This window comes from Capricornis sumatraensis, unplaced genomic scaffold (assembly GCF_032405125.1).
Source record: "Capricornis sumatraensis isolate serow.1 unplaced genomic scaffold, serow.2 scaffold3, whole genome shotgun sequence".
Taxonomy (NCBI): domain Eukaryota; kingdom Metazoa; phylum Chordata; class Mammalia; order Artiodactyla; family Bovidae; genus Capricornis; species Capricornis sumatraensis.
Genome location: NW_027184614.1, coordinates 7,959,143 through 7,972,972, shown reverse-complemented (window position 1 = coordinate 7,972,972; position 13,830 = coordinate 7,959,143). Strand labels below are relative to the sequence as shown.

Sequence of the window (13,830 nt, the reverse complement as noted above, 5' to 3'; positions counted from 1 at the left end):
TCAGTTGCACTCATCTCACACGCTAGTAAAGTAATGCTTAAAATTCTCCAAGCCAGGCTTCAGCAATATGTGAACCGTGAACTTCCAGATGTTCAAGCTGGTTTTAGAAAAGGCAGAGGAACCAGAGATCAAATTGCCAACATTCTCTGGACCGTGAAAAAAGCAAAAGAGTTCCAGGAAAACATCTATTTCTGCTTTATTGACTATGCCAAAACCTTTGACTGTGTCGATCACAACAAACTGGGAAATTCTGAGAGATGGGAGTACCAGACCACCTGACCTGCCTCTTGAGAAACCTGTGTGCAGGTCAGGAAGCAACAGTTAGAACTGGACATGGAACAACAGACTGGTTCCAAATAGGAAAAGGAGTACGTCAAGGCTGTATATTCTCATCTTGCTTATTTAACTTATATGCAGAGTACAACATGAGAAACGCTAGGCCGGAGGAAGCACAAGCTGGAATCAAGATTGCTGGGAGAAATAGCAATATCCTCAGATATGCAGATGACACCACCCTTATGGCAGAAAGTGAAGAGAAACTAAAGAGCCTCTTGATGAAAGTGAAAGAGAGTGAAAAAGTTAGGTCAAACTCACCATTCAGAAAACTAAGATCATGGCATCCAGTCGCATCACTTCATGGCAAATAGATGGGGAAACAGTGAAAACCGTGGCTGGCTTTATTTTTATGGGCTCCAAAATCACTAAAGATGGTGATTGCAGCCATGAAATTAACTCCTTGGGAGGAAAGTTATGACCAACCTAGATAGCATATTGAAAAGCAGAGACATTACTTTGTCAACAAAGTCTAGTCAAGGCTACGGTTTTTCCAGTGGTCATGTATGGATGTGAGAGTTGGACTATAAAGAAAGCTGAGGGCCAAAGAATTGATGCTTTTGAACTGTGGTGTTGGAGAAGACTCTTGAGAATCCCTTGGACTGCAAGGAGATCCAACCAGTCCATCCTAAATCAGATCAGTCCTGAATATTCATTGTAAGGACTGATGCTGAAGCTGAAACTCTAATACTTTGGCCACCTGATGCGAAGAGCTGACTCATTTGAAAAGACCCTGATTCTGGGAAAGATAGAGGGCAGGAGGAGAAGGGGACGACAGAGGATGAGATGGTTGGATATCATCACTGACCTCATGGACATAGGTTTGGGTGGACTCTGGGAGTTGGTGATGGACAGGTAGGCCTGGCGTGCTGCAGTTCATGGGGTCGCAAGAGTAAGACACAACTGAGCAACTGAACTGAACTGAATTGTACTGAACTGAAAAGGTGAAATAAAGATAATTATATCATCTCAGGAAAGGCAGAATTCCTTAATCTGATTAAACAGCATCTATTCTGTAAAATAGACACCAAGTAGCATAATTGATCGGAGAAGGCAATGGCAACTCACTCCAGTACTCTTGCCTGGAAAATCCCGTGGATGGAGGAGCCTGATAGGCTGCAGTCCATGGGGTCACTAAGAGTCGGACACAACTGAATGACTTCACTTTCACTTTTTACTTTCATGCATTGGAGAAGGTAATGGCAACCCACTCCAGTGTTCTTGCCTGGAGAAACCCAGGGACGGGGGAGCCTGGTGGGCTGCTGTCTATGGGGTCGCACAGGGTTGGATATGACTGAAGCAACTTAGCAGCAATAGCAGCAGTAGCATAACTGATAAATAACTGAAAACATTCTCTTGAAAACTGAGAACAGAGTAAGCCAGTCCTCAGTTATCACTTCTATGAACCACTGGAAAATATCAGCACATAAGATAAAACTAAAAGAATAGGAATTATACATGAAAAAAACAAAACTATATTTTTATTGCAGATTGTTTGATTACTTATGGGAAAAATATACAATAAATTATTAAAATTAATGAGAGATTGGAAAAGGTTTTGGATAAAAATAAACTACATCAAAGATCAAATACACTTCTACACAACAACATCAAATGACTTGAAAGAGAAATTTTGTAAAATGGTACATCAAAATGTCATCAGAAATAGAAAATATATACAAGTAAATCTGTCAAAACATGCAGAAAAATCTTCAGAGGTTAAAAAAAAATTAAAACTGTTTTAAAGAAGGCCCCAAAGTTCAGATATATACCATGTTCATGGATTAGAAGACTCAATATCAAAATAATTCTCTGTAAAGTGACCCATAGATTCAATGCAATTCTAACTTAAATCTACACAGTGGGACATGATGAGTTGATTTCAAAGTTAATATAGATTACAGAAGCCCTGTAATCTACTCCTGAAGAACCAAACCATGCCAAGATTTGCATAACATCCAATATTCTGTGCAACTCAGAGAGATTCAAGTTGCTTTGCTTTACAAAAAAACATAAACGTACTTTTCATCCTGTTTCATCCTTGGTTTATCTGTACCAGTTTCTCACACCATTCAGTAGGCAGCCATGGAGACATCACCTTGGACTCTTCCTTTTTTCTATATCACCCGACCTCCACCCCAAGGCCATCCAGTTACCGACTGGTCTTTTAAATAGAACTCCTCTTTTATACAACTGCTGACACTGTGTAGATGCAAGCACATATCCTTCTAGTATTTTGTTTAATTTAAATTGGAGGATAATTACTTTACAATATTGTGATGGCCTCTGCCATACACCAGTATGGATTGGCCATAGGCACACATGTGAATCCTTCCTCCCGAACCCCCCGTACACCTTCCTCCCCAACCAGCTTTGGGTTCCTTGTGTCATATATCAAACTCCAAATGGCTATCTGTTTACATATATATATGTTTCAATGCTATTCTCTCAAATCATCCCACCCTCTCCTTCTTCCACTGTGTCCAAAAATCTGTTCTTTATGTCTCGTTTGCTGGCCTGCACATAGGATTGTCAGTAGTATCTTTCTAGATTCCATGAACATGCATTAATATATGATATTTGTCTTCCTCTTTCTACTTACTTCACTCTGTATAATAGGCTCTAGGTCCATCCACCCCGTTAGAACTGACTCAAACGCATTCTTTTTATAGCTGAGTAACATTCCACTGTGCATGTGTACCACAACTTCCTTATGCATGCATCTGCCTCTACCTTTCCTCTAGCAAGTTTCCTTGCTCCTATTTGCTCCTTCCTTTCTACAGCAAATATATCAGACCATCTCTCACATCCTCACTTTTCTTTATAAAATATGGCTGTTATCAACCCAATGACCTGTTTTAAACTTCTGTAAGGCCCCTTTCCACTGCCAAGAGGATCAAATTTACACCCTCAGCTAGGTATTAAACATTGCCCCTGATAGAATCATTTCTTGTCAAAGCCCAAACCCTTACATATTGTCAACTGCCCAGAGTAGATTATTTATCATTTCCTGTACTTCATAAAAGTCAATGAATCTTCACAACTTGTTTTTATCTTAGTTATTTCACTCTAAAGTTTTGCACCACATTTTCTCCAGGAAAAATACTATGATGCTTCAAGATTCAGCTCAAATGCCACCTTCCCTTACAAGCTTTCTCTATTCCAAACATAATTAATTCTTTCCTCTGTGTTACCACAGAGTAACAGAATACCACACAATATTTTATTTGCAGTATTTTGTTTTATCACACTTCGATACTGATAACTGAAACATATGTTGCTTTTTTTCTGGAAGATAATGAACCCCTTAGAGTAAGGGAAAACATTTTTTTAATATAAATTTATTTATTTTAATTGGAGGTTAATTACTTTACAATATTGTGTTGGTTTTGCCATACATCAACATGAATCTGCCACAGGTATACACGTGTTCCCAGTCCTGAACCTCTCTCCCTCCTCCCTTCCCGTACCATCCCTCTGGGTCATCTCAGTGCACCAGCCCCAAGCATCCAATATCATGCATCAAACCTGGACTGGCGATTCATTTCATATATGATATTATACATGTTTTAATGCCATTTTCCCAAATCATCCCACCCTCTCTCTCTCCCACAGAGTCCAAAAGACTGTTCTATACATCTGTGTCTCTTTTGCTGTCTTGGAAAACATCTTATGTATGTACCCCAAGCATCTTCTTGGAACATATCAGGTACAAAATACTCATTGTGTTAATTTACATCCATGTAGGGCATCACAGCTTACCAAGACCTTGTGTGTTTTATCTTATCATGTTTTATGGACTAAGTATCACTACCCCCATGTTACAACTGAGAGAATTTAAGTTCAGAGATGTTCAGTAAGTAGACCGAGATAACATATTGAAACACGGAAGAGCTAAGACTTACATCTAGGTCTCCTGACACAATATCCAGTGCTTTTTAAACAACATTATCTGGATTCATGTTATTAATTTCCATCACATTTCATTATTTACTATTATAAAAGTTCAAGAATGAAAACTTCCTTTGGTAAAGTCTTGGTTGAGAATTTAAACCCTTTACTGGGAAAACAACAACAACAACAACAACAACTATACACAGGGACCTCTCTGATTGCCCAGTAGTAAAGAACCCACCTGCCACTGCAGGGGATATGGATTCCATCCTTGGCCTGGGAAGATTCCACATGTCATGAGCAAACTAAGCCTGTGAAGCCCACATACCCTGGAGCCCATGCTCAGTAAGAAGAGAAGCCACTGCAATGAGAAGCCATGCACCACAACCAGAGGGCAGCCCCCACAGCAACGAAGGCCCATCACAGTTAAAAATATATAAACCAGGCATAAAATAAGTTAACTTATGATGAAAGGAATAGTTCCTCACTAGACAATTCAGTAAATTGGAAGTTTATGAAGTTCGATTTTGTGAAGATAATTAGCATCATGCTCTTATGCCAAGCAGAATCTTTTCAAGGATAGACATAAGTGATTAATCGAATGTATATTTTAATGTGTCATGTATTCAGTAAAATGCTTAAAGCCATAAAAACTTGCCTGACATTTCCTTGCCTAAATTTCTTCTTTCAATTATTAATACTGACCTCAAACTTGAAAGAATTGGAATTTTCCCATCCACTGACCTGTTCCACTCATCCGACATACAAAATCTGACTGAACAACATTCAATTTTGATGCTTATGTGAGATTAACGTGCTCTGCTAAGTAAATATATGATACCCATATAATTTGTCACTGTTTTGGCAGATTTTTACTGATTGATTGAGATTGGAAAAGAGGGAGGGGAAATTATTAATAAATTGATTCCAACACTAATTTTGACAAAGTCAAGTCAAAGTCAGTGAACTGCACAGCCCATCACAGCTACAACCTGGTGGCTGCCATGATTTGGTTGGAACCATGAGAAACCTCAGGCTTTATCAAGACTGACCACTGAAGCGGTACAAAATCTTTTCCCTTCCTCTCAGTGTATAGTGTGGGTCATTGCCTCTGTGACTTCCTAGAATCAAAAGGAGCTCTGACTCTGATGTCAAAGACACCAGGATTCTGTAAGCTCTTGGACTTGAACAGGCTTGGAGTTTCTGTCTCAGAGACTGAGGGCAAGGAAAATCAAGGGATGTCCTCAAGTTTACACAGAAATCCAACAGCAGAGCCAATAATAGAAATTACATTTCTTGTCTACCAGTCCCTTTGTTTTCCAATTGCCATACCACTAGGAGTGGTATGAAGTCGCTCAGTAGTGTCTGACTCTTTGCGATCCCATGGGCTGTAGTCTACCAGGCTTCTCTGTCCATGGGATTTTCCAGGCAAGAGTACTGGAGTGGGTTGCCATGTCCTTCTCCAGGGGATCTTCCTGACCCAGGGATCAAACCCTGGTCTCTTGCATTGCAGGCAGACGCTTTACCCTCTGAGCCACCAGGGAAAGGCCATACCACTACTCACATATAATTAAGTAAGAAAAGTAAAACTTACATTTTCTTTTTGAAATCACAGTGTAAGTAAAAAAGACTATATTTATTTTATCTATTTTATCATTTGTTTTTGCTTCTCCTAATTTGTAAACAAAGTTAACTACATACATTTCAATGCATTTAAGAATAAGGATATAGTGTGGGGGAGAGAAATGTACTCTGGTAGCTAATGTGGGAAAATATGACCAAAAAAAGTTGAAAATCCTAAATCAAGATATTTGAGAAAAGAATAAATGGAAAGCATGATTGCCTCCTAATAATATTAGGTTGGTGTAAAAGTAATTGTGGTTTTTCATTGTTGAATCTTGCCATTCGATGGCAGGATACAGTCTTAAATAAATGTGGTTATGTTATACATCATTTTAATGTGCATTTCTCATTTCATGTCTTTTTGTTAATGACTTCTTATTTGCTGTTTATTTTATATTTGTATTAGACTGTAGAAATGATGTTAGACGAAAAGAAAATTCAAGCAATTTTTTAATTCAAATTCAAAATGTGTTGTAAAGCAATGAAGACAACTCACAACATCAACATCGCATTTGGCCCAGGAACTGCTAATGAACATACAGTGCAGCGGTGGTTCAAGAAGTTCTGCAAAGAAGATGAGACCCTTGAAGATAAGGAGCTTAGTACTTGGCCATTCAAAATTTACAATGACCAACTGAGAGCAATCATCAAAACTGATCTTCTTACAACTACTTGAGAAGTTGCAGAAGAACTCAACATTGACCATTCTATGACCGTTTGGCATTTGAAGCAACTGGGAAAGGTGAAGAAGCTCGATAAGTGGTTGCCTCATGAGCTGACCACAAATCAAAAAACTGTCATTTTGAAATGTCCTATTCTCTTACTTTATGCAATAACAACAAACCATTTCTCAATCTGATTGTGATATGTGACAAAAAGTGGATTTTATACAACCACCAGCGATGACCATCTCAAGGGCTGGACCGACAAGAAACTCCAAAGTGTGCGAGTCACTCAATTTTGTCTGACTCTTTGTCACCATGGACTGTAGACAGCCAAGCTCCTCTGTCTGTGGAATTTTCCAGGCAAGAATACTGCAGTGGGTGATCATTCTCTTCTTCAGGGGATCTTCCCAACCCAGGGATCGAACTCTGGTCAGGAAGCCCTGGGTCAGGAAGATCCCTGGAGAAGGGAATGGCTACCTACTCCAGTATTCTTGTCTGGAGAATTCCACAGACAGAGGAGCCTGGCAGACTACAGACCACAGGGTCGCATAGAGTTTGACATGACTGAGAGACTATGTTCTTTTTTTTTTTAATTTTCTTTGTTTCCCTGGTGGATTAGATGGTAAAGAAGCTCCAAAGCACTTCCTAAAACCAAACTTGCACCAAAAAAAAGGTCATGGTTACTGGTTGGTGGTCTGCTGTCCCCTGATCCACTACAGCTTTCTGAATCCTGGTGAGACCATTACATCTGAGAAGTATGAACAGCAAGTCAGTGAGATGCACCAAAAACTGCAATGCCTGCAGCTGGCATTGGTCAACAGAATAAGCCCAATTCTTCTCCATAACAACAACAGATCAGACGTTTTTCAACCAATGCTTCTAAAGTTGAACAAATTGTGCTACAAAGTTTTGCCTCATCCACCATATTCACCTGACCTCTCACCAACTGAATATCACTTTGTCAAGCATCTTGACAACTTTTTGCAGGTAAAAAGCTTCCACAACCAGCAGGAGGCAGAACATGCCTTCCAAGAGTTTGTCAAATCCTGAAACATGGATTTTTATGCTACAGGAATAAACAAACTCATTTTTCATTGGCAAAAATGTGTTGATTGTAATTGTTCCTATTTCAATTAACAAAGATGTGTTTGAGCATCAGTTCAGTTCAGTGGCTCAGTCATGTCTGACGCTTTGCAACCCCATGGACTGCAACACACCAGGCTTCCCTGTCCAACTCCCAGAACTTGCTCAAACCCCTGTCCATCGAGTCAGTGATGCCATCCAACCGTCTAATCCTCTGGTGTCCTCTTCTTTCCCTGCCTTCAATCTTTCCCAGCATCATGGTCTTTTTCAGTGATTCAGTTCTTCACATCAGGTGACCAAAGTATTGGAGTTTCAGCTTCAGCATCAGTCCTTCCAATGAATATTCAGGACTGATTTCCTTTAGAACTGACTGATTGGAACTCCTTGCAGTCCAAGGGAGTCTCAAGAATCTTCTCCAACACAACAGTTCAAAAGCATTAATTCTTTGGTGTCCAAATCTCACATCCGTACGTGACTACGGAAAAACCATAGCTTTGACTAGATGGAGCTTTGTCAGCAAAGTAATGTCTGCTGTCTAGGTTGGTCATAGCTTTCTTTTTCCAAGGAGCAAGCATCCTTTAATTTCATGGCTGCAGTCACCATCTGCAGTGATTTTGGAGCCCAGAAAAAATAGTCTCTCACTGTTTCCATTGTTTTCCCATCTATTTGCCATGAAGTGATGGGACCAGATGCCATGATCTTAGTTTTTTGAATGTAGAGTTTTAAGCCAACTTTTCACTCTCCTCTTTCACTTTCATCAAGAGGGCTCTTTTTGCTTCTTAGTTTGAACTTAGATAGAGTGATTCAAAATTCATGGTCTGAAACTGCAATTATGTTTGTGCTGTGTGTGTTGTGCTAAGTCACTTCATATGTGTTCGACTCTGTATGATCCTATGGACTGTAGGTCACTAGGCTCCCCTGTCCATAAGATTCTTCAGGCAAAAACCCTGGAGTGGGTTGCTGTGCCATACTTCAGCGGATTTTCCAGGGATCAAACACGTGTCTCTAAAGCCAATTACTTTTGTACCAACCTAATAGCTTATATTTCATCCTAGCACACTGGAAAATAACAAAGTCTAGTTGAATGGTTCTATGAAGACCTACAAGACCTTTTAGAACTAACACCCAAAAAAGATGTCCTTTTCATTATAGGGGACTGGAATGCAAAAGTAGGAAGTCAAGAAACACCTGGAGTATCAGGCAAAGTTGGCCTTGGAATACGGAATGAGGCACGGCAAAGACTAATAGAGTTTTGCCAAGAAAATGCACTGGTCATAGCAAACACCCTCTTCCAACAACAGAAGAGAAGACTCTACACATGGACATCACCAGATGGTCAACACCGAAATCAGATTGATTATATTCTTTGCAGCCAAAGATGGAGAAGCTCTATACAGTCAGCAAAAACAAGACCAGGAGCTGACTGTGGCTCAGATCATGAACTCCTTATGACCAAATTCAGACTGAAATTGAAGAAAGCAGGGAAAACCGCTAGACCATTCAGGTATGACCTAAATCAAATCCCTTATGATTATACAGTGGAAGTGAGAAATAGATTTAAGGGCCTAGATCTGATAGATAGAGTGCCTGATGAACTATGGAATGAGGTTCGTGACATTGTACAGGACAGGGATCAAGACTATCTCCATGGAAAAGAAATGCAAAAAAGCAAAATGGCTGTCTGGGAAAGCCCTACAAATAGCTGTGAAAAGAAGAGAAGTGAAAAGTCAAGGAGAAAAGGAGAGATATAAGCATCTGAATGCAGAGTTCCAAAGAATAGCAAGAAGAGATAAGAAAGCCTTCTTCAGTAATCAATGCAAAGAAATAGAGGAAAACAACAGAATGGGAAAGACTAGAGATCACTTCAAGAAAATTAGAGATACCAAGGGAATATTTCATGCAAAGATGGGCTCAATAAAGGATAGAAATGGTCTGGACCTAAGAGAAGCAGAAGATATTAAGAAGACGTGGCAAGAATACACGGAAGAACTGTACAAAAAGGATCTTCACGACCTGGATAATCACGATGGTGTGATCACTGATCTAGAACCAGACATTTTGGAATGTGAAGTCAAGTGGGCCTTAGAAAGCATCACTACGAACAAAGCTAGTGGAGGTGATGGAATTCCAGTTCAGCTGTTTCAAATCCTGAAAGATGATGCTGTGAAAGTGTTGCACTCAATGTGCCAGCATTTTGGAAAACTCAGCAGTGGCCATGGGACTGGAAAAGGTCAGTTTTCATTCCAATCCCAAAGAAAGGCAATGCCAAAGAATGCTCAAACTGCTGCACAATTGCACTCAACTCACATGCTGGTAAAGTAATGCTCAAAATTCTCCAAGCTAGGCTTCAGCAATACGTGAACCATGAACTTCCTGATGTTCAAGCTGGTTTTAGAAAAGGCAGAGGAACCAGAGATCAAATTGCCAACATCTGCTGGATCATGGAAAAAGCAAGAGAGTTCCAGAAAAACATTTATTTCTGCTTTATTGACTATGTCAAAGCCTTTGACTGTGTGGATCACAATAAACTGTGGAAAATTCTGAAAGAGACGGGAATACCAGACCTCCTAACATGCCTCTTGAGAAATCTGTATGCAGGCCAGGAAGCAACAGTTAGAACTGGACATGGAACAACAGATTAGTTCCAAATAGGAAAAGGAGTACATCAAGGCTGTATATTGTCACCTTGCTTATTTAACTTATATGCAGAGTACATCATGAGAAACGCTGGACTGGAAGAAACACAAGCTGGAATCAAGATTGCCAGGAGAAATATCAATAACCTCAGATATGCAGATGACACTACCCTTATGGCAGAAAGTGAAGAGGAAATAAAAAGCCTCTTGATGAAAGTGAAAGAGTAGAGTGAAAAAGTTGGCTTAAAGTTCAACATTCAGAAAACGAAGATCATGGCATCCGGTCCCATCACTTCATGGGAAATAGATGGGGAAACAGTGGAAACAGTGTCAGACTTTATTTTTTTGGGCTCCAAAATCACTGCAGATGGTGACTGCAGCCATGAAATTAAATGATGCTTACTCTTTGGAAGAAAAGGTATGACCAACCTAGATAGCATATTCAAAAGCAGAGACATTACTTTGCCGACCAAGGTCCATCTAGTCAAGGCTATGATTTTTCCAGTAGTCGTGTACGGATGTGAGAGTTGGACTGTGAAGAAGGCTGAGCACCGATGAATTGATGCTTTTGAACTGTGGTGTTGAAGAAGACTCTGGAGAGTCCCTTGGACTGCAAGGAGATCCAACCAGTCCATTCTGAAGGAGATCAACCCTGGGATTTATTTGGAAGGAATGATGCTAAAGCTGAAACTCCAGTACTTTGGCCACCTCATGCGAAGAGTTGACTCATTGGAAAAGACTCTGATGCCGGGAGGGATTAGGGGCAGGAGGAGAAGGGGACGACTGAGGATGAGATGGCTGGATGGCATCACTGACTCGATGGACGTGAGTCTGAATGAACTCCGGGAGATGGTGATGGACAGGGAGGCCTGGCGTGCTGCCATTCATGAGGTCGCAAAGAGTGGGACACCACTGAGCAACCTGAACTGAACTGAACTGAACTGAACAAACTACTTAAAAGTTGTTATACTTTCCACAAAGCTTTATCCTTCATATATCATGAGTAAAGAAAATTCCAAGAAAAATTTATAAGAATATATATTCCGATTATCATAATTTACAATAGTATCCATTTTCAAATGGTAAATTAAAATGACTTTGACATACAAGCATTGATTAATAAACATAAAAAACTATACATTAACTATCATTTACTTACAAATGAGAAAATTAAGACTACACTAGGTCAGTCAAGCATTGTATCAGTTTTCATATTTATATAAGTATGTATTCACAGTAACTGTTCAATAAAGTTTTGGCGAATTTATGAATATTTGTAGCTTAGAACCATCTGTAAACTTAGCTCTGTGTAAGCATAGGGTTGTGAGTATGTAAGCTCTTTAAGTTAATTCACATGAAAAATGTAACCTGAACCAGAAATTACTGAAGGACTATATAGTCAGGATTCTCTTCACACATTAGGCAAAAATAATTTAAAATTGTCAATAGATTGAGTGTTTTAAGCATCTGAGCAAATAGCCAGGAGAACAAAGCATGAAGAATATTTTTATTGCTTATCTCTGATACCTTACCAAAGAAAAATGTCTGTCATGGGTATTAACCTCTCAATTTTAAGTTTAGGGGATGTGAGATATGAATACATTTTTCATATATGACAAGATAAAAGAACTTTATCCCACAAATGTTTTTATAAAGATTGTCTTATTATATGTAAGCAGCTGCAATTAAAAAAAATTCTCTACTCCTACATATTTCTGCTACTATGAATAAAAATTACACACTTTACTATGTTCCAGAGTGGTTTACTTCACATTCATTTAATTCTTACCATGAGAATCATAATGTTATTCCCATTTTATAGATCAGAAAATTGAAACATAAAGCTGTTAAATAACTTGCCTAAAGCCACACACAGTTACTATGTGTTGGGTACAATATCAGAATTCATGTCCATGTCACTCCAAAGTCCAAGTTTTTAATATATGCACTAGTCTGGCTGCCCTGAAATCTTTTAAAGGATATAATATTTTTGAAGCTAGCCCCAAGTTGCAAAAACGTACTCATACCAAAAGAAGAAGGAGGAATAGGAAAGGAAGCGATAGAAGAAAAAGGAAGAAACATCATGGCAACATATGGAATCCAGAATTCTAGATTCAAACTCTGATTCTATTACTGTGTGACAACACATGTTATTATAATGCACTAAGATCCCCTGGAGAAGGAAATGGAAAGCCACTCCAGTATTCTTGCCTGGAAAATCCCATGGACGGAAGAGCCTGGTAGGCTACAGTCCATGGGGTCGCAAAGAGTCAGACACGACTGAGCGACTTTCTTCTTTCTTTCTTTCTTTCTTTCTTTCTTAAGCTACAGGTACCATTCAACACCAAAATAAAGGTATTAAGGGGTACCTGTTTATGAAGCATACGGTTTTGTTTAAGACGCTCCATTCCACCCTCACATACCCTAGAAGTCTTTTCTTTTTGTAAACATTTAAATCCCGCAACACACTGGATACTTAGTCTATAATCAGTATCTTCTTTCTGTATTTAACTCTTGTTCCCTTATATCCCTAGTAAACTGCTCACAATCTTTTTACCCATAGAAACATAATGCAACATGAGGCCCTTGATTTTTAAGTCATTACTTCTGTTACCCATTCCAGATGGCAAATCCTAATTATTCTTCCCTTGATGACTGCCTGTGGACCACACTCCATTCTTCTCTTGAGTCTAACAAATGAACATGAAAGGAGAACTTCCCCTCTTTCTTAGGTTTAAAAAAAGTTTTATCAGTGTTGTTCTCACTCCTTTGTTAGAGAAAAGGTACAAGCAGAAAATCTTCCTAGAAAACATGGTAATTTGCTAACAGTAATCTATTTTCTCGTAAGAATTATGATGTAGTCAATATTACACATAGTATGTATTTTGAATGTGACTGACTTCCTACTCTTAGGAAACCAGACTGGAGTTTCAAGTTTAGTTAACCTTATGAGCCTTCAAAGCTTTCTGTTTTTTGACTTGAGGGCTTTTAGCTAAATTGGGATTGAAAAGATAAAGTACTTTCTCACAGCATGTTTGTTTTCTCAAAAGCATTCACACATCATTTACATACATAATGTACACTGTAAACCACTTTCCTGAACAACCTGCATTTGAAAGGATGTTCTTCACATTCTTTATGGGGTCATAAGCAAGAGTTCAGTGTCAGACTTTATTTTGGGGGGCTCCAGAATCACTGCAGATGGTGACTGCAGCCATGAAATTAAAAGACGCTTACTCCTTGGAAGAAAAGTTATCACCAACCTAAATAGCATATTTATAAGTGTCTGAATGCAGAGTTCCAAAGGATAGCAAGAAGAGATAAGAAAGCCTTCTTCAGTGATCAATGCAAAGAAATAGAGGAAAACAACAGAATGGGAAAGACTAGAGATCTCTTCAAGAAAATTAGATACCAAGGGAACATTTCATGCAAAGATAGGCTCGATAAAGGATAGAAATGGTATGGACCTAACAGAAGCAGAAGGTATTAAGAAGAGGTGGCAAGAATACACGGAAGAACTGTACAAAAAAGATCTTCACGACCCAGATAATCAGGATGATGTGATCACTAATCTAGAGCCAGACATCTTGGAAAGT

At 39.1% G+C, this 13,830-nt stretch overlaps 1 pseudogene; it reads left to right on the top strand.

Moving 5' to 3' along the window:
• The first annotated feature begins 6,256 nt into the window (after positions 1–6,256).
• On the top strand, positions 6,257–7,652 carry LOC138072334 (histone-lysine N-methyltransferase SETMAR-like; annotated as a pseudogene).
• The last annotated feature ends 6,178 nt before the right edge of the window (positions 7,653–13,830 follow it).